We start from the raw sequence: 20,731 nt of genomic DNA on the forward strand, positions 1-20,731 counted from the left end.
GCCGTATTAGAATCTAAGTATCTCCGGAGGTTGCGAGAGCTGGGGGGGGGGGGGAACCCTTTCTTAGTCGCGCTGAGGCGAGCTTGGAGGTGGTGGAGAGAACTTGGTGGAGCGATCAGAGGGTTGGGACCCTTCTTAACTTTAACGGGCAATACTGACTTCCCTGCTGGTATGGAGGCATCCGTGTTCAGAGAGTGGAGGGGAAGCGGGTGTAGATACCTGGGGCACTTTAGACAGCTGGGAGGCAAGAACTTTTCTTCATTTGAGCAAGTCAAGCGTGCATGGAAAATTCCCAACTTACAATTTTTTGCATTCCTTCAGGCGAGAAACTATATTTTGGTCGCTGAGCACCAGCAACGAGGGCAAGCGATCTTTACGCAGCTGGACTCTCTATCTTTACAAATTCCACCGGGTTTAAATAAACTGTCACAATGGCACCAGCTGATTCGAACCACCAGGAAAGCCCCTTACTTGGCGCAAGGACACAGCACATCTTGTATCAATAGAAACACTGGGGGCTGTACTTGGGAGCCTTCACTCTGTGGCTCCTAACACGGCGCTACAGGACATTCAATTCCACATTACGCATAGAGTACACATCACCAGACAAAAAGGGAGAGCCATGGGATTATGGGCAGATGATACTTGTGTTAAATGTAGGGTACATGTAGGCACTTTCTTACATTCTTTCATGGAATACCGCACTTTGTTGCCACTTTGGTCGGGTACTTTGGAGACCATTGAGAAAACCTTGAAACGCACATTCGAGTGGTCATATTCGGCAGTGCTGTTGGGCTGTGCGGCTCCACTCAGAGAACAGGGGCTGGGAGAAGCACAATGCAAGTTTATTTTGGTAGCCACCTCACTTGTCAAAAAATGCATTTTGCAGGCCAGGGCGGACAGCACACTCCCATCGATAGCTGCTTGGTATGGTCTTATGAGAGAAATGGCTAGTTGGTTACTTACCTCCCTTAGGTTTTCTACCTCTATTACTACTACTTATCATTCCTAAAGCGCTACTAGACATACGCAGCGCTGTACACTTGAACATGAAGAGACAGTCCTTGATCGACAGAGCTTACAATCTAATTAGGACAGACAAAAAGGACAAACAAGATATAAGGGAATATTAAAGTGAGGATGATAAAATAAGGGTTCTGAACAAGTGAATAAGGCTTAGGAGTTAAAAGCAGCATCAAAAAGGTGGGTTTTTAGCTTAGATTTGAAGACGGCAAGAGATGGAGCTTGATGTACCGGCTCAGGAAGTCTATTCCAGACATATGGTGCAGCAAGATAAAAGGAACAGAGTCTGGAGTTAGCAGTGGAGGAGAAGGGTGCATATAAGAGAGATTTTACCCAGTGAATGGAGTTCCCGGGGAGGAATGTAGGGAGAGATGAGAGTGGAGAGGTACTGAGGAGCTGCAGAGTGAATGCACTTATAGGTCAATAAGAGGAGTTTGAACTGTATGCGGAAATGGATAGGAAGCCAGTGAAGTGACTTGAGAGCTAATATGAGTATAATGACACTGGCGGAATATTAGTCATGTGACAGAATTTTGAACAGATTGAAGAGGAGAGAGATGGCTAAGTGGGAGATCTGTGAGAAGCAAGTTGCAATAGTCTAAGCGAGAGGTGATAAGAGTTCTGGTAGTGTGCTCAGAAAGGAAAGGGTGAATTTTGGTGATATTACAGAGAAAGAAACGACAGGTTTTAGCAGTCTGCTGAATATGTGCAGAGAAGGAGAGGGAGGAGTCGAAGATGACCCCAAGGTTACGAGCTGATGAGACAGGAAGGATGAGAGTGTTATCCACAGAAATAGAGAATAGGGAAGGAGGAGAGGTTGGTTTAGGGGAAAATGTAAGAAGCTCAGTCTTGGTCACGTTTAGTTTCAGATGGTGCTGAGACATCCAGGCAGCAATGTCAGACAGGCAGGCTGATACTTTGGCCTGGATTTCGGCTGAGATTTCTGGTGTGGCGAGGTAGATCTGGGCGTCCCAGCGTAAAGATGATCCTGAAAACCATGGGATGAGATCAGAGTACCACAGGAAGAATTATAGATGGAGAAAAGAAGAGGTCCCAGGACAGATCTCTGAGGTACACCAACTGACAGTGGGATAGAAGTAGAGGAGGATCCACTAGAGTATACACTAAAGGTACGCTGGGAGAGATAAGAAGAAAACCAGGAAAGAACAGAGCCGTCAAATCCAAGTGAGGACAGCATATCAAGGAGTAGGCTGTGATCAACAGTGTCAAAAGCAGCAGATAGATCGAGAAGGATGAGTACCTCATTGGGGCAACATCAGTACCGAGACCCATGGAGCAGAGGCTCTTCCGCGCTTATGACAGAGCTACAGACTGAAGATGCTGCTCCCTAACAGTCATCCCAGATAGTTGGTGGGAGTTGAAGGGGGGTTGATCAGGATCTCAGCAGATATTCAATGGCAGGGGCTGCCTCCTAAAGTTGTTGTAGACGGACGGGGGGACGGGGAGGGAGGTTGTTTCAACTCAAAACTGAGTCGGGGACGAATCTGTTCTGTTCCAGTTTATTTGTATAGTGTGCTGTATACATAGGCTAAGCTACCATTTGTAAGCGAAACTCTTTTGCAATACCTGTGATGTAATATTTTTATATACCTTTTGTGTACATCAGTGTTTTTTGCTTCTGACTCAATAAAGATAATTAAAAAAAAAAAGAATAAGGTCCTTGATGGAGGTCGAGCACAGAGGCTCAAAGGGAGCCGTTGACAAGGCTCAGAGAACCAGACTGAGGTCCCACGAAGGAAAGGTAGGATGAAGCAGGAGACAGATGTACCACCCCCTTCAAGAATCAAGTCACCTCTCTATGAAAGGTCAGAGATCTGCCCTTTACTCTCCCCTGAAAACTGGACAAAGCAGTGACCTGAACCTTCAGGGACCTCAAAGCCAACCGCTGCTCCAGGCCTTGCGACAGAAATCCCAAAGTATAAGGGATCTGAGCCCTCCAGAGAGACAGGGACCAGTCCCCTGTTCCACACACAGAACCCAAGAGACAGACAGAGCTCCAATGAATGGATGAGACAATGGTGCAGGGTTAGATTTGTTAGGAACTAGGCAATATTCTGGGGAAGGGAAGACTATTCCAGAAAGATGAGTTCCATCTTAACCAGGGTGGAACCAGGCTGCTGGCATCAACATTTAAAAAGGAGACTGAGCAACTTTTAATCAAGAAGCTAGGGGAAGGCCAACAGTCGCTCAAAGGAACTTTAAAAGTATCACTAAAACAGGCCATCCCATTAACGAGGTTGTAATAAAGGGAAAGGGACTTGATATACCGCCTTTCTGTGGGTTGTTTTTTTTGCAACTACATTCAAAGTGGTTTATATAGTATATACAGGTACTTCTTTGTACCTGGGGCAACGGAGGGTTAAGTGATTTGCCCAGAGTCACAAGGAGCTGCAGTGGGAATTGAACCCAGTTCCCCAGGATCAAAGTCCACTGCACAAATCACTAGGCTATTACTCCACTCCATGAAGACCATAGTAGACCAGGAGGCATAATTTCAAAGCACTCTGACTTACAAAGTTCCATAGGTTACTATGAGGCTCATTTTTGAAAGAGAAAAACATCCAAAAAATGTCATAGAGCACCATTTGGACATTTTGTTTCTCAAAACGTCCAAATTGGTATTTTCCAAAACTTATTTTGCAGACGTTTACCTATTAAATTCATCTGCAGTGCGTCCAACTCACAAGGGGGCATGTTTCAAAGGCGGGAGCAAAGGTGAGATGTGCACCTGGGTGCATTTTCCTGAAGTGCACAGAAGTGCCCTCTAGGGTGCCCCATAGCTCTCCTAGAGGGCACTTCTGTGTCTGTAGGGCCAGTCTACTAAAAATGGGGATGTCTGGAGGGCCAGTCTACTAAAAATGCTGGCTCCTCCTACATACCAGTGGCCTGAATCTCTAAGTTCTGCACTTATTTATTTATTTCTTTATTTTAGTGGACAAAAAAAACAAACATCCAAAGCACAAAACTTGTTCAAAACAGTATTTAAAAAAAAAAAAAAAAAAAACAGACTTTTTCTTTCACAGATTTTGGATGTTTTGCGCAAAACGTCCAAAATCGGACTTAAGACATCATATCGAAAATGCCCCTCCACGTAACTTTGTTTTGAAAATGAGCGCCCAGGTGACTTTACAACTTGCTCAGCAGTTGACAGTGATGATCTGCAAAATTTAAAAATCTGTCTGCTTTGTTTTTAAACACATTTAAGAAAGCGTGGGACAAGCACATGGGATCTCTTAAGGAGCGGAGGAGATAGTAAATGCTGAGGATGGCAGACTACATCGGCTATTTGGCTCTTATCTGCTGTCATGTTTCTATGATCAGATTTGATATAACCTCTGGAGTAAGGCTGGCTGATAACTTTAACCTGTATCCCCAAATGCAGGCCCATAATGCAAACAATATTCTAGTGCAGATGGGTGAGAAAGGAATTAAAAGCATTGGATCTTGAGGTGATTAATTTCCAATCACTCCCTTCTCACTGGTAAAGACTCGTGTGGTTGGTTCACTACTAAGTTTTACAAACTCTTTGGGGAACAACTGGTGAGGCCCCTAGTAAAACTGTACAATTCCTACTAAGTTTTACAAACTCTTTGGGGAACAACTGGTGAGGCCCCTAGTAAAACTGTACAATTCCTCAGAATAACTAATTCAATATACATCAATTACATTGATTTACAACACCTGTCATTTTATCTCCTCTATTGAAAACTGATTATTGGCTATCAGTTTCTGTTCAGCTTAAATATAAAATTCTCATCCTTATACAACCAGGTGGTCTTCACAGTCAACCCTCTTTATTTAGCACACCTGTTAATTCCTTACATACTAGCCTGACTCCTCTGTTCCTCACAGGCTGTTCTCACTTCCCTTCTGCCGCCTTCCAAGTTGGCCTGAATATTTCTAGAGATTCCATCTTTTCCTACCTAGGTCTTCACCTCTGGAACTTGCTCCCCCTACACATTTGACTTGAACCATCCTAACCCAACTTAAAAACATACAAAATAAAGGGGTTTTTTTCCCAGTAGACCCTCTATTGAGGGACACCACCACCCTAATCTCCTTCCCCACCCCCAACCTCCCCCTCTTCCTTTAATCTTCTTCCCTTATCTAACACCTTTCCTACTGTTAACTTTTCTCTATTTTACTGTAAACTGCTTTATTCGTACACGGGCTTTTATAGTGGTATACCAAAAATATTAAATAAACAACATGATGGGGGCCAGCCACTGTCTATGCGATCAGCAAGAGTGAGAATAATATATAAACAAATGTGGATCCTACAGACCCATTTCTTTGCTGAGCTTGGACTATAGAAATTCTAAGAAAACACTTGGGGACTAGAATTGCTGGATCTGATACCACATGTGGTGCATAAGGGATCAGGCAGGATTTATACAGGGAAGGCACACATCAAATGACATGTGAAAAGGTTTCAGTTTAATATGAAGGACAAAGGACCAAAAAATGCCAGCAGCATTAATAGCAATGGATGCTGAGAAAGCATTTCATCAGATGTACTAGGTTGGGGATGCTGCTGCTAGGCGGGCCTGGGCCCAAAATAGGTGGGACCCTTCCTACCTGGGATCACCCCTGCTAAGCCACTGTCGAAGGTAGCCAAACAGGAAGGTAAGGAGTCAATAAACAGAAGGAAACGTGGGTGCATAGGGCCAGCAGGAAAGGCAGGGTAGGAGAAATATAAATGGAAGCTCTTAAATACCTGCAAGGTGGAAATGCACAGGAGGCTGGTCTCTGAACAGAAAAGCAGGTTTGTAATGAGAGGTCATGAGATGAAGAGTGAAAGGGTGTAGACTCTGAAGAAAATCTGGTAGAAGTATGGAACAAACTCCCAGTGTAGGTGGAGGAATTGAGGACAGTATCTGAATTCAAGAAAACATGAGACAAATACAGAGGATCTTTAAGGGAGAAGAAGGGACTAAAGAGACAAGCAGCTGGTGTGGATGGGTATACGGTCTTTCTGCAGTTATATTCTGTTTAGTTTTTTATATAATGGACCTATTAATTATAGTTCAGGAGACTCAAACTGTTCAATTTATTATCTGATATACTGCAAGTCACGGCTAAAAATCTCCAGATTAATATTCAACAACACTTAACCAGATAGCAGCATGCGCTAGTCAGATAAGTGTCACTGACCAGGATATTCAGAGGCACTATTCTGGACAGTGCTTCTGAATATATTTAACAGACCATCTCAGCACCATTTAGAGTGCCACAGTGGAGTACAGAAAGCCAGGGCAGACCCGGAACTTATCTGTACAGCAGAGGATAGAATGCCCATTGTCCAGACAGATTTTCCTGACATAAGCAGTGTTGTCTGGATAGTGAAATGAATATCCCTACTATACAGATAAGTTGCAGAACTAATTGCATTGTCCAATATTTAGTGGCAGCTATACTGGGATAGTAGCACTGAATATCTGGAAAAAATGTTTACTGCTGTGGCCAGTGTTAAGCACTGTAATCAGTGTTGTTCTTAATATTGACTCCCCCCCCCCTAAAGTTCACTTTTTATTGCATACCACACTAGCATGGATGCATGTATATTCTGATAGCATGGATGCATGTATATTCTGATAGGCAAGACTGCTATACTTAAGATACATGATTTTGAAAATATATGAATCTAAGAACATGGAAAAAATAAAAGATACAAGTTTATTTTAACTTAATTACCTTAAAAAATTCATCTAATACTGCAGCAGTTTATTCAGTTGTGATTGCTGACTTAATTGTCAGCACTCAAGAGACAATTTATATTTTGTGCTTCTAACCTGCATTTTCAGTTCCAAGAAAGTGCCCAAAGCAACAGATACAGTTCAGAAATTGTTACCAAGAAAATATTTCTCCAGCAAATTTATGAATAGCACAGCAAAATAGAGAACTTCTCATTTAATTATATTCCTTTTTTGTTTCCAAGGTAAATTTCTACAGAAGCTTAGTATTATATGATTAGAAAGGTTACACAACTCTTACTTATTCCAAACATGCAGAACAAAATCTGACAACCAGAGATAAAATGAGAAATGAGCACACATTTACTGCAACAGGTCTATTTTTAAACAAAAGTGGCAAGAAAAATTGTACAGTCATTGGTAACATGCTATTATGGTCAATGGCTACATGTCAAGAGTATCCTTTAGAAGAGCTTCAGGAAATCAAGATGGAAATGTTTTTTGACTCGCAACAAACAGGAGAGAACCTCTGCGGAAAGGTGGCAAAGGCAGGAAAAATTAGAGGCTGACCTAAAGACGATCCAACATCCCCTGTATTGGATCATCTTTGGGTCAGCCTCTACTTTTTCCTGCAAATGTTTTTTTTGACTCAACATTTAAGGTACCAAAACAAAAATACTATTTTAGATACAAATGTTTTGCCCTATGCAAGTTTTTGTTGTTGTTGGGGTTTTTTTGTTTAAATAACCTATTGCTCTTTTTAGTCAAAGGTGAATAAATTAGGGCTTAAAAACATTCCCATAGGCAGACTGGATAAAAGTCTTTTTTTAAATAGGGATTTTTCAAATTTTGTGTCAAAGGGGAATACGCGTAATACATCTACAACCTCTGCACCTCATAAGAAACTGGTTAGTACATAAAGCTGAAAATGTGATTTACAGTAAAATACTAAAGACTTTAAAGAAAAAAAAGCCATAGTTGATACCATTCAGTGAGCAGAGATGACATCATTATATTTATTTTTTGGACCACATTCAGCACCAGAACAGATTTTACTGAAATACTACAGTATGGCATGGGGGTTCTCAACACAATCAGCCAGTCAGGTTTTCAGGATACCAACAATGAATGCATGAGATAGCTTTACATAAGATAGAGATAATCCATACAAATTCATTGTGGATATCCTGTAATGACCTTTAAACAAGGAGCTATTTTACCTCCATAATTATTTTTGAGTTGGAAAAATTACTTTTGAGCACTTACACATAGTTTTAATTAAGTTGAAATTGTTCAGGGAGTTTGGTTCAGTTTTCTTTTGTTTATACAGTAGTACTATATGTTATTATGGTAAGTCTGCATTACTATTACCATAAAAACAACAGGGTCCTTTTACTAAGCTGTGCTAGAAAGTGACCAGAACTGTGATTAGCACATGAGCTTGCTGTGCGTTCTGGCCACTTTATAGTTCGGCTGAAAAAATGGCCGCTTATTTTTTTAGGGGGGGGGGGGGTTAATGGCCACATGCTAATATTCCCATTGTCATGTGGCCATTACTACCAGGAACCCTTACCACCATTTAGGAGGCGGTAAGGGGGTCCCAGGCTACTCCTGCACTAATCAGGTAGCATGAGTACATTATCATGTGCTACCCGATTAGTGTAGGAAATGCCTTCCTCCCCCTCCCCCGCTAGGACATAATTTCTATTTTCTACTGTGGGGACTGGCATACACCGATCACAGCAAAACCACAGGATGCCTCAGCACGCCCCACAGTGGTGCTGTTTTGGCACACACTACCCAAGCAGTAGCCATACCACCCTTTAGTACAAGGGCCCCCAAGTGTGTGCACTCTATGGTGCTGGAATGTACCTCACCTTTTTCTCTGTAGGTCGGCAGCAGCAGCAGGCAGCGATTCAGACAGCCTGCTCATGGCAACCCCAGCCCTCTGACGCTTTCCGCCTATGCGGAAGCGGGAACTTGTGTTAGAGAGAAGACTCAGGGATTGGTGCTAGCAAGCTGACTTGAATCACTGCCACCAAACGCTACAAAGTTGTCCGGGTTGCCAGGCTGGTGAGAGGACCACAGCACACCAGTTGAAAAACATTGTTTTATACCTTAGGGTCAGATATACTAAATTTAACCCAGGGCTTAACAAAGTTGCCATAGCAACTACAACAAAAAAAAACAGACGGTACCTAGGGCTCAGAACACATGGTTAGCATTACAACAACATCTGGTCAATGAATGCAAAGGATGGGGTGGGGGAGTTACACCAAAATTTGCTATAAAAATCCCCCTTTTCTTACTTGGTTGGCACTTCTAAATGCCCTGCAGAGAAGCAGGAGCATGTTTTCACTGCCACTGCTCTGCCTGTTCTCAGCTGTCTTGTCTGCCAACACCATACAAGAATGGAAAGCAGAAAGCAAGTACTTCCTGTTTCCCCAAACAATACCAGAAGCACTTGCTTTCTTCTTGTAACTCATGTATAGTGCTGGGGGACAGAAGCAGATGGGCAACAGCAAATAGTGTCTACGAGAAAGTGTAAACAGGGCAATTGCCCTGGGCTCTCAATGCCATGGGCAACCCCAAACCTGCCCAAAGTAGAACAAAGTGGTGCCTGCCAGCTGGCTTTGGGGATCCCTTCCAAATTGCTGCCCTGACAGCAAAAACAGAAGCTCCCACTTCTCTGCAAAGGATTTAGAAGTGCCAGCAAGGTAGGAGGAGGAAGGAATAGGGCTGGAAGAAGGTTCTGATACTGGAGATGGGAGGAGCAGATGCTAAGATGTGAGGATGGTATGATTTTGAGCTCTATTTTAGAACATGCAGGATTTTACTTATTGTATTTTGATATGTTTTGAATTTTGTCAATTTTATTATGAATGGTAGATGGTGCAGGATACTAATTTTTTTAATAAATAGGGCTCGTGCTGGCAGATGGTGGGTGTGCTAGAAAGGGGCTCATGCTAGGGAAGATAGGAGAAGAGGGCTTATGCAGGCGCAGGAAGGAGGATAGACACAAGAGGCTGAAGACTGACAAGGGAGCAGATGAGAAGGGGCTAACGCTTGGATGCATGGACGTGTGATTAGTCAATAGGCAGGCAATGGTGTGAGGCTGAGGCTGCTGGGGTAGGCAGATGGATTGATATTCAGAGGCTGAGGCTGCTGTGATGCATGGACAGTCAGGCTTATGGGGTGCGCATAAATAAATGTGTCAATCGTTCATAATATGTCTGTCTCCTAATCCATAAGAAGTTTTAACCACTTCATATCTATGAGAAAATGCTGACTCTCTATGCACCTGATATACTAAGCATGTTTTGCCATAGACACAAAATGCAATAAACCCTTTAGTAAACCAGTTTTCAAGTATTATATCTAGAAGCAGCCTAATGATTAGCACAGAGTGCTGAGAACCGGGGTATAACACAGAAAGGAGGTACATCAAGAATTTAATAATTCCAATTACACACATACATACACACACAAAAAAAAAAAACCACAATAATTCTCTCTTGTCAAGGTGTTTACTAATAATAATGCCCTGCCTGTAGTTAATGAACCAATGCAAATCTGAGAATTCTTAACAAGGGCTATAAAAGCGCTCCTCCGCTGCACATTTTATCTACAAATATTAAACATGTTTTAATTTTCTTTCAAAATCAGTTGACAAGATAGTCACAACAGTGAACTGTGAAAATGTCATCTCTGAAAGATTCATTCCTAATGTTCCAGGGATGAAACTTGTAATGTAGCTGAACAATCTTATAATTAAATATAATCTACAATTTTTGGAACTACACCAAAACGTGCATAATAAAGCTTATAAGAAATGCATTTAGACAATCATTACTATTTCAGCCAAATAAATATTAAAACCATATAGTTTAGCTTTATAAAACTATACTATTTCTTCCAAATATACCAACTGTATATTTTCCAGAACATGGCAAGTACAATATTCCAAACATGCTTTTTCAAAGTTCTTATGGAAAACAGAATATCATCAGTGGAGCACAGCCAGAAGGGGGGAGTGTGGGGGGGGGGGGGGGGGGGACTGGAAGGTCAAAGCACCAGGGCCTTTGTGATGTGATGAAGGTTGGATGGGGGATGGAGCAAAAATGTAAACATTATCCTCCAGCTGTTGAAGACCCCTAGTAGGATACTGCAAAATATTAGAAACACTTAAGGGTAGAACGTTTTCAAATTACTTTTCATGCTAAGTTTTTCAAATATTTATTGTTCTATGAACGGTGGTATATTAAGCCTGGTTAACACACAAGCATAAATTTTATTTATATTACAATGCTTGTTATCAATGGTAGGAGGCATAAAGTTTCACTGAAAGGGAAACCCCTGGGTTCCTCGGTATGATCTCCATAAATACTAGTATCCAGGCCTGGATGAGTAAATACCTATATATACTGGGTAAATCACTTTGATTGTAACAACACTAAAGCGTATGTCAAATCCTATTCCAACCCTCCCCCCCTCTTTCCGTATAGGCTTCTGTTGCTTGTATTACCTACTTCTACTTGCTTTAATATATGATCTCAATGGGAGAAACCTCTGTCTCACCACTTCTCTCTAGTCCTGCAAATAGGTGCCAATACCTTAATCTGGTCTGACAGTAATCACAAAGATGCGAAAAACAAAAGCACAAGGAGCCTTCAAGGGTGGGAGCGTCAATTCAATACTTATTAGTCAGACCAGTGAAGGCTCCTTGTGCCTTTGTTTTTCGCTTCTGTGTCGAGTGTACTTTGGACTCCCTCTCTTGCGTTCTCAATAATCACAAAGATACCAAGTCACACGCATTAGACTACTCTCTCTCACACACCGAACACCTCTCCTCACACACATTCGCGAACCGGTGTCCCCTCCCCGTGGTCTGCCATCTCTCCTCCGCTGTCCTCTGACTAGCATGTCTTTAACGTCTCCTCCCAGGTCGCGATCCGACACCTCTCCCCTAAACACCCCCACCATCAAATACATACCAGAGGCTGTCCACCAAGAAGACCGAAGGTTTCCTTCTCCGGTGCCCCGGCCCCTATGACACAACTTCTCTCAATGGGCGTCCCGCCTTGCCGGAAACAGGATATTGCGTCAGAGGACTCCTCTTCCCCCCCCCCCCTCTCACCCTGCGCGATCTCAAAGAGAAACGTTAGAAAGAGAGAGCAAGAACAGCACGAGAACGGGGTTTGCGGGAATCCCGCAGGGATGAAGGTAGTTCCCGCGGGATTCCCTTGGGAACGTACTGCGAGCCTCTCAGTAACCACGTAGGGTGTTCCCAGACTTCCAAATACTACTCCGTCCTCCCTTCGTAAATTCAGCGCCGCCCCACTTACTCTCTGCCAAGGCTGATGCAGCCAGGCTCACACTGACACCTAGACGGACCAGCAGCCTCTGAGGTCACTCTGCTGACACATGTGTGTGGCGATTTCCACGTGCAGAATGACGCTGCACGTGGAGGTCTCCACACCCAAGCGCCAGCCCAGTAGTACATCAGGTGATAAGTTCTGATGTCGCTGTCCCGTGCATGTGTCAGTGTGAGCCTCCCTGTATAAGCCCGGGCAGACAGCAACTGTGGCTGCGTTGAATTAATGAAGCGAGAACTCATAAGACTTTGTTGCAGTGTTATGTTTTCCGCCAAAGCAGTGTTAAATAATGCAGCAGGGGTTCTTTTTTTTTTTTTTTTTTTAATTCGTGCTTCTACAAATACATTTTATGCATAAAATGTATAGACTTGGGAGGCGTAGTTAAGGCAGAAATATTTGGGGTAGCAACAGGGGGTCAAGCTAAATATGAGGGAGGCAAGCCAAAGCCACCTTTCTGCACAACCCTCCATTTCACATCCCCTTCCCCTCTCCACCCCCATTTTCACATTAGCAAAATAGGAAACCATGGCTTTCTATGCGTAAAGAAACCCTCTTCCTCTAGCTAGTTTCAGCTACCAAGTAAAACCACCATTATAACTGATAGCATATAAGTCTGGATTCTCTACAGGATTCAACAGTATCTGAACCTAAACTCAGCACCTCTGGTTCTGTATCACAAACTTCATATTGTCCAACAATGGAGCTATTCCTCTTACAAATTGCCATACAAAACAATCCAAATTGTGAATATCGCCTTGGGAATAGCACATGCTCTTTCTACTGCCACTCTCTAGGTTTTTGTTTATGTGGTGATTACAGGATGTGGAGATCTCTAATCTTAACCATTTTTGTTTTGGGTGCCAAGGGTTTGGTTTCAAATAGGGCCAGACTCTATTGAAAATAACAGAAAACCCTGCAAAGATACATTAAAAACCTACTTAGCAAACTTTCCAAACCATAAGAGCTCTAATCCACCTATGACATGACAGTGCTATAAATATTATACTGACTGGACTCTAAAGAACAAATATACCTACTACTGGGAAACTACAACAAGTTGGAGTGTTACAAATTCCTGCACAGACATATGATAGCAGAATCCTTCACCTCAGTCGCACATGCAGAACACAAATCCACACCATAGAGGACCACAAAAAAGGTGCACAACATCTGAAATGGAGACCGCCCCCCACTTCACCCAAGAAAGCCAGATTCTATAATCAGGGCTATACTGATAAAAGAGAAACAAATGCATTTTGTCCTGTACTCCAGGGGTGTAGCTATATGGGGGCATGGGCCCCCGCAGACTTAGCCCTGGCCCCCCTGCTTTCACTCCCCCCCCCCCCACCACCGTCAGGTACCTTTGCTGGCGAGGATCCCCAACCCCCGCCAGCTGAAGTCCCCAACCCCCGCCAGCAAAGGTACCTGGCGGTAGCGAGAAAGGATTGGCGGCAGCGGCGGTAGGGTGGTTCGAAAGGGACGGGGAGGGGAGTGGCGGCTAAAATGTGCCTCCTCACCTCGGGCTCTGGACTCCCCTCCCACCGAAGTCTGGCTACCCCCCTGCTATACTCTGCTAAACAGAAAAGATGTACATTTCCCAAAGTGGATACATCCCAATCCTTAAAAAGTATTAAACATTATATATTTTGTTTTAATTGTTATTTATTTATTTAATTCTTTACTTATTTACCATTGTTTGAGCTTTTTATTTTTTTCTGATTGGGCTGGTCCCAATCTCTTTTCCACTTTCCTTGTGTCTGTCTTCTCCCAAATTATTTTTCAGGTTTGCCTTTCTGTTTCTTCTCTCTCCCGTTGTCTTCCTTTACATCTGTCTGCCACTGATCTCTTTTCATGCTTTTTTTGCCACTTATCTCTGCGTTTATGTCTACCCATTTGATTTTACCCTCATTCTCACTTTCGCCTTAGTCTCCTCCTTTTCAGCTCTCTTCTACATACCAGCTCTTCCCATCTCCCTCTCATCCCCTTTCCACTACTCCCATTGCCCTCTCTGCCCTTCCCCTTCTCCAATTTCCTATCCCCCTCCCCCATCTTTCACCCACTCCCTAGTCCTCCATTTCCATCCTTGGTACTCACCCTCTCAGCTTTCACCTACCCTCCACTGCCTCATCCCCTCACCAGTCCAGCTCCATCCCTATCTCTATTTCTTTCCCTTGCCTCTAGTCTATTTTTCTATCTCTTACCCTCTACCCCTATTGTCTCTCTTTCACCATCATTTTAACCCCATTTCCATTTTCATTCAACCCCTTCACAAGTCCATCCCCTTCCCAATAATCACGTCCTTTTTCAATGTCTTTCATCTTCTCTGCTATCTTCCAGGTCATTCACATTATATCTCAACCTTTCCCTACACTTCCTCCCCTCTCTCTTCCCCCACCCATTTACCCAACCCCACTCATACATACCAATTACCAGATCCCTTTTGGTGTGCTTTGAGAGGCGATGGTTAGAGAAGCTGAAATGCAGGCCCTGTCGTGTTGGGATCCCTATTCTCCTCCTCAGATGATTCTGTGTCCTTGCGCACAATACCATCATTTCTTCTGAAGGTGGTGTCTCCGTTCCATTTGAATCAGGTTTGTTTGCCCTCCTTTGTGGCACAGGGATCATCACCAGAGGATCAGAAGCTTCAGAAGCTGGACAACTGGAGGACTCTACATAACATAATAAGTACATAAGTAATGCCATACTGGGAAAAGACCAAGGGTCCATCGAGCCCAGCATCCTGTCCACGACAGCGGCCAATCCAGGCCAAGGGCACCTGGCAAGCTTCCCAAACGTACAAACATTCTATACATGTTATTCCTGGAATTTTGGATTTTTCCAAGTCCGTTTAGTAGCAGTTTATGGACTCTGCTCAGCTACCTGAAGGAGATGAAGGAGTTTAGTCTCTCGGACCACCTCTTTTACCCTCTCCATGGTGCTCAGAAGAGCCAGATGTCCTCGAAGGTCTCCATGACGGGGTGGATTAAGGTGGCTATTGAGTCCACTTAAATAGACAAGAATCATACAGTGTCTCAGAGGCTCTAAGCCCACTCTACTAGGCCTCAGGCCGCTTCCTAGCCAGAGGCCTGGGCAGTATCCCCTGAGGAGATCTGCGGGGCAGTGTTTTTGTCATTGCTTCATTCCTTTGCTAAGCATAATAAATTGGACATCCTGGCCAGAGCCCGCTTTTACTTTGGCAGAGCCGTCATTTGGGGGACTTTGTCTTGTCCTACTCAATAGATTGCTTCGGTACATCCCATTGGTTCAGAACAGAGGAGCTGATGCTGAGAAAGGAGAAATTATGTCATACCTTATAATTTTATTTTACTGATACTTGTATTCCGCAACTACTACTACTACTACTACTTGACATTTCTAAAGCGCTACTAGGGTTACGCAGCGCTGTACAATTTAACATAGGACAGTCCCTGCTCAAAGGAGCTTACAATCTAAAGGACAAATGTACAGTCAGTCAAATAGGGGCAGTCTAGATTTCCTGAAAGGTATAAAGGATAGGTGCCGAAAGCATCATTGAAGAGGTGGGCTTTGAGCAAGGATTTGAAGATGGGTAGGGAGAGGGCTTGGCATAAGGGCTCAGGAAGTTGATTCCAAGCTTAGGGTGAGGTGAGGCAGAATGAGCCTTTAAGTTCAGTGTGGATTACATACATTGTAAGAAATCGGGCAAACCTGAAGAATTACAATTCACAAAAATATAAACAACTAACAGATTGAAACATAAATTATTATTACAGTAACCACAAAAATTCATAAAGATATTTGTAAAAAGTATGTTCTTAACTGTTTTCTGAATGCTATGTAATCTGAAATAATTAAAATCTTAATTAGTAACTCATTCCAGACTTGCGCAGCTAGATATTGAAATGGCTTCTATCCCTGTATGAGAAGCTCCCTTCGCATCTCTAAGTTTACTGATATAGCTTTTTGCTGATTTCTGCTTCACCAGAGATGCGAGTTTACCTGTCTTGTTTCCCGACTGGTGCAATCTAAATTTATACAACTTTATGTGCCCTAGCATCTAGTAACCCCTGCAGCTGCTTCTTATTTTCCATATAAGCCCTCCTCACAGCCTCTGAAGGGGAGAGAATAAAGAGCCTGCGGGGATCCCTCAGTTTAGATGTTAAATCCTTAATTTGGGATTTGCAGCGCTTATTCAAAGACACCGTACAAGCTATAATTTTGCCTCAAAGCACCACCTTTGCAGCCTCCCAATATGTTCTGGGCCCAACAGATTGCATGTTGTTGTCATCCACATAATCAAGCCAGCCCTGCCGCAGATAGCTACGGAATTCCCTCTCCTGAGATAAAGCTGGATTCATTTGCCAGCGGGCTGGACACGGCCCTACTCCCCACTGCAAACCGCTTGATCTGTTATCTGGGTCAATTAATGGAACACAAGCATGTAGTCTAGGCATGCATGGACTCCGTGCGGGTGAAAAAAGAAAGTATAGTCGCGTTCATCCAGGTGATGAAGGCGCCAAATATCCACCATCTCTGACTGCTTGAGCACAAAGTTCACCCCCCCCCCCCCCCCGTCATGATCTTTGCTAGCTTTCTTTGGGGGCCTACAATCTATCAAGGGATCACTAGTTATATTGAAATCACCCCCCAATATGAGCAGGTATTCATCAAAGGTTGCCAATCGGGCTGTCAGCAGTGTGAAGAATTTGTGAGAATAGTTATTAGGAGCATAAATGCTGCATAGCGCCACCTTAACGCCCTGCAGACAGGGCCGGTCTTAGCAAGTGCGGGGCCCTATGCAGACCAATTTGGTGGGGCCCCATCCTAACCCCGCCCCACTGTAGCCCCGCCCCACCCTAGCTCCGCCCCATTGATACGATTATTCCATTTTTAGAACATTTTATAATGAAATTTCAAATAACGACAAATGAAGCTAAACTTGTACAAAAAAACTGATTGAAATAATAAGCACAATGCTATCATGAAACCTCCCCTCCCCAGAAATTATTCAGTTCAAGTCCACTACAATTAGTAGTTCCAATTCTCATAACAAAGGAGAATAAAGGAAAAATATTAAGAAAAGATGCAGTACTTTCAAATTCCCCTATTACTCTGTAACCCATATATGCAATAAAAGAAAAATGAAATGAAAAGATATACAATAAAATTAAGTGATGTGTAAAATATAATGTACAATATAAAAACATATAGACCACCAAGGTATTAAAATTGTTTTAAAATATATACCACAACTCTCTGACTCAAGAAGACTCCGACTCTGTCTGTCATCCATAATTGTCTGTCATCCATAATTGTCTGACAACACACAGAAAAAAAATAAGTAAAAATAAAATAGACACAATTAATACCTTATACACCAATATACCAGCCATACGGAAAATGCAGACCGTCAACAATATGAAGCTAGCAAGGGATCATAATACCACAATTCTCATGTAGAGCCACAAATCACCCTTTTAGAGGTAGTGTGTCATGATTTAGGCTCTACACCCTTTCTGATGTTTGGTGCCACCTTAGTAAGGCCAACACACTATCTCTCCACTGCAAAACACTGTACACAAACTTGTGCAAAAACACACTCATAACCTTAACAAACCATAAACAGCACTAATTCCAAGGACAGGACGAGCTACAACCTTATGCGTGGCGTGGAAAGGCAACTGTAATTACACCGGGCTCTAAAACACCAGTGCACAACCTAGTGAAAAAAAAAACAAACAAAACGGGCTGCAAACTATACGCTAGCAGAATACTGTACCTTCCTTGATCACACCTGAAAAACACATGAAGGCAAAATACTGAACTGGAAAGTTACCTCAAGAAGTCAGACTCAGCATGCAGCAATACTACAAAAATTGAAACTTACTTGAAAAATATCACAGATGCACATTTCCAAAAACTATTCAAATTACAGCCCACCAGATAGAACAAATGTGGGGACTAAACTTCCATCCAATATCCTATTAGCGTCCCAAACATATATATTCACTGCAGGGTTTACAAATTTTTATAGTCATCCACGATTTACTCCAAATTATTTTCGGGGTTCATCAGATCTAACTGCCTCTCACATCCATCTGAACAGTTATGTTCTTTGCGTCACAAGCGCAATGGTGTGGTGCAAATCCTCATTGAATCCCCTTTTTATCATTCATATCACACTGTTTAATTTCCAAGTCGTATAATTTATGTAATCCAGCAAAACTGTTTTTAATAATAAAATATGCCCAACATATCTCAGTGCATAAAATTATCTTTAAATGACGGCAGCTTGTAAATGCTAGGGAACCCCCACCATTTCCAAAAACTGACATATTCCAATTAATAAATCCTGAATAAAATAGTTTTTTTCTACCTTTGTTGTCTGGTAACTTCGTTTTTCTGATCATGCTGGCTCAGTATCCGATTGTGCTGCTATCTGTCCTCTTAACTCCGTTTCCAGGGCTTCCTTTCCATTTATTTCTTTACTTTCCGCCTTTCTTCTTCATTTCTTGCCCTACATCCGTAAGTAAAAGCTGGGTCCTCTGCAGACTTGACTGTCCAGTGGATCCAGCTTCTGCCTATTTTCTATATCCATGTGCACTTTTTCTCCTCTCTTCCTTTTCCCTCACCTCATCGCCTTCCTCACTCTTCCCTCGCCTCCATCCATGTCCAGCATTTCTTCTCTCTCCTCCATGCACCCATGTCCAGCAACCCTCCTATCCCCCCTGCCATCCATCTATGTCCAGCAACCCCCGTCCCCTCTGCCATCCACCTATGTCCAGAAATCCCCTTCCCCTGCCCTCCACCCATGTCCAGTGACCCCCCTGTCCTCCCCTGCCATCCACCCATGTCCAGAAACCCTCCTCCCCTCCATCCACCCATGTCGAGCGACCCTGCTGTCCCCCCTGCCATCCATCTATGTCCAGCAACCCCCCCGTCCCCTCTGCCATCCACCTATGTCCAGAAACTCCCCTCCCCTGCCATCCACCAATGTCCAGCGACCCTCCTGTCCCCCCTGCCCTCCCCTGCCAACTGCCATCCACCTATGTCCAAACCCCCCTCCCCTGCCATCCACCCATGTCCAGTGACCCTCCTGTCCTCCCTGCCCGCCCCTGCCATCCACCTATGTCCAGAAACCCCCCTCCCCTCCATGCACCCGTGTCCAGCGACCCTCCTGTCCCCCCTGCCATCCACCCATGTCCAGAAACCCTCCTCCCCTCCATCCACCCATGTCCAGCAACCCTGCTGTCCCCCCTGCCATCCATCTATGTCCAGCAACCCCCCCGTCCCCTCTGCCATCCACCTATGTCCAGAAACTCCCCTCCCCTGCCATCCACCCATGTCCAGCGACCCTCCTGTCCCCCCTGCCCTCCCCTGCCAACTGCCATCCACCTATGTCCAAACCCCCCTCCCCTGCCATCCACCCATGTCCAGTGACCCTCCTGTCCTCCCTGCCCGCCCCTGCCATCCACCTATGTCCAGAAACCCCCTCCCCTCCATGCACCCATGTCCAGCGACCCTCCTGTCCCCCCTGCCATCCACCCATGTCCAGAAACCCCCCTCCCCTGCCATCCACCCATGTCCAGCGACCCTCCTGCCCTCCCCTGCCAACTACCATCCACCTATGTCCAAACCCCCATCCCCTGCCATCCACCCATGTCCAGAAACCCCCCTCCCCTGCCATCCACCCATGTCCAGTGACCCTCCTGTCCCCCCTGCCAACTGCCATCCACCTATGTCCAAACCCTCCCTCCCCGGCCATCCACCCATGTCCAGCGACCCTCCTGCCCTCCCCTGCCAACTACCATCCATCTATGTCCAAACCCCCCTCCCCTGCCATCCACCCATGTCCAGAAACCCCCCTCCCCTGCCATCCACCCATGTCCAGCGACCCTCCTGTCCCCCCTGCCAACTGCCATCCACCTATGTCCAACCCCCCCCCTCTCCTGCCATCTACCCATGTCCAGTAACCCCCCGTCCCCGTCCCCCATGCCCTCCACCCTTGTCCAGCACGAGACTCGTTTCCCTGCTCCCCCTCCAGGCACCTGAGCCCCCCTCCCGTCCGAGCCCCCCCTCCCCGCCAAACGACCCTCTTCTACCACCCGACCCGGCCGGCACCTCACCTGACCCAACATTTCAAAAAAAATCTTCAAGCGGCGATGCCTGCATCTGACTAGAAGAAGAATAACCGCTTCGCAGTTCGTCCATTGGCCGGCCTTCCCTCATGTCCCGCCCTCTGATGTAACTTCCGCAAGGGTGGGACATGAGGGAAGGCCGGCCAATGGACGAACCGCGAAGCGGTTTTTCTTCTTCTAGTCAGACGCAGGCATCGCCGCTTGAAGATTTTTTTTGAAATGTTGGGTCAGGTGAGGTGCCGGCTGGGTTGGGTGACAGAAGAGGGTCGTTTCGCGGGTCGGGGAGGGGGGGCTCGGACGGGAGGGGGGCTCAGGTGCCTGGAGGGAGGGGAAGCAGGGGAACGTGGAGAGTCACGTCGTTTGACATGGGTGGAGGGCGGGCGAGCAGCGGCAGTCCGGCGGTGAGGCAGAGCTGAGGTGCGCCGCGCGGGGCCCCCTTAGGCGCGGGGCCCTATGCGGCCGCCTCGGTCGCCTCTGCCTAAGACCGGCCCTGCCTGCAGAG

General features: G+C 44.9%; 1 protein-coding gene across 7 annotated transcripts in view; it reads right to left on the bottom strand.

Annotated features, from left to right (window-relative positions):
* LRRFIP2 (LRR binding FLII interacting protein 2) overlaps positions 1-11,832 on the bottom strand; it is a 245,250-nt gene extending 233,418 nt beyond the window's left edge. For 3 of the 7 annotated variants that reach the window (XM_030205564.1, XM_030205571.1, XM_030205548.1), the window contains exon 1: positions 11,732-11,832. The gene's annotated coding sequence lies outside the window, so the exon portion shown is untranslated. Of the gene's footprint in view, positions 1-5,761; positions 5,821-11,731 lie in introns of those variants that run through there. The other 4 variants (XM_030205592.1, XM_030205585.1, XM_030205578.1 and 1 more) reach the window with 2 other exon arrangements.
* Positions 11,833-20,731: the final 8,899 nt, after the last annotated feature.

This window comes from Microcaecilia unicolor, chromosome 1, assembly GCF_901765095.1.
Source record: "Microcaecilia unicolor chromosome 1, aMicUni1.1, whole genome shotgun sequence".
NCBI lineage: Eukaryota > Metazoa > Chordata > Amphibia > Gymnophiona > Siphonopidae > Microcaecilia > Microcaecilia unicolor.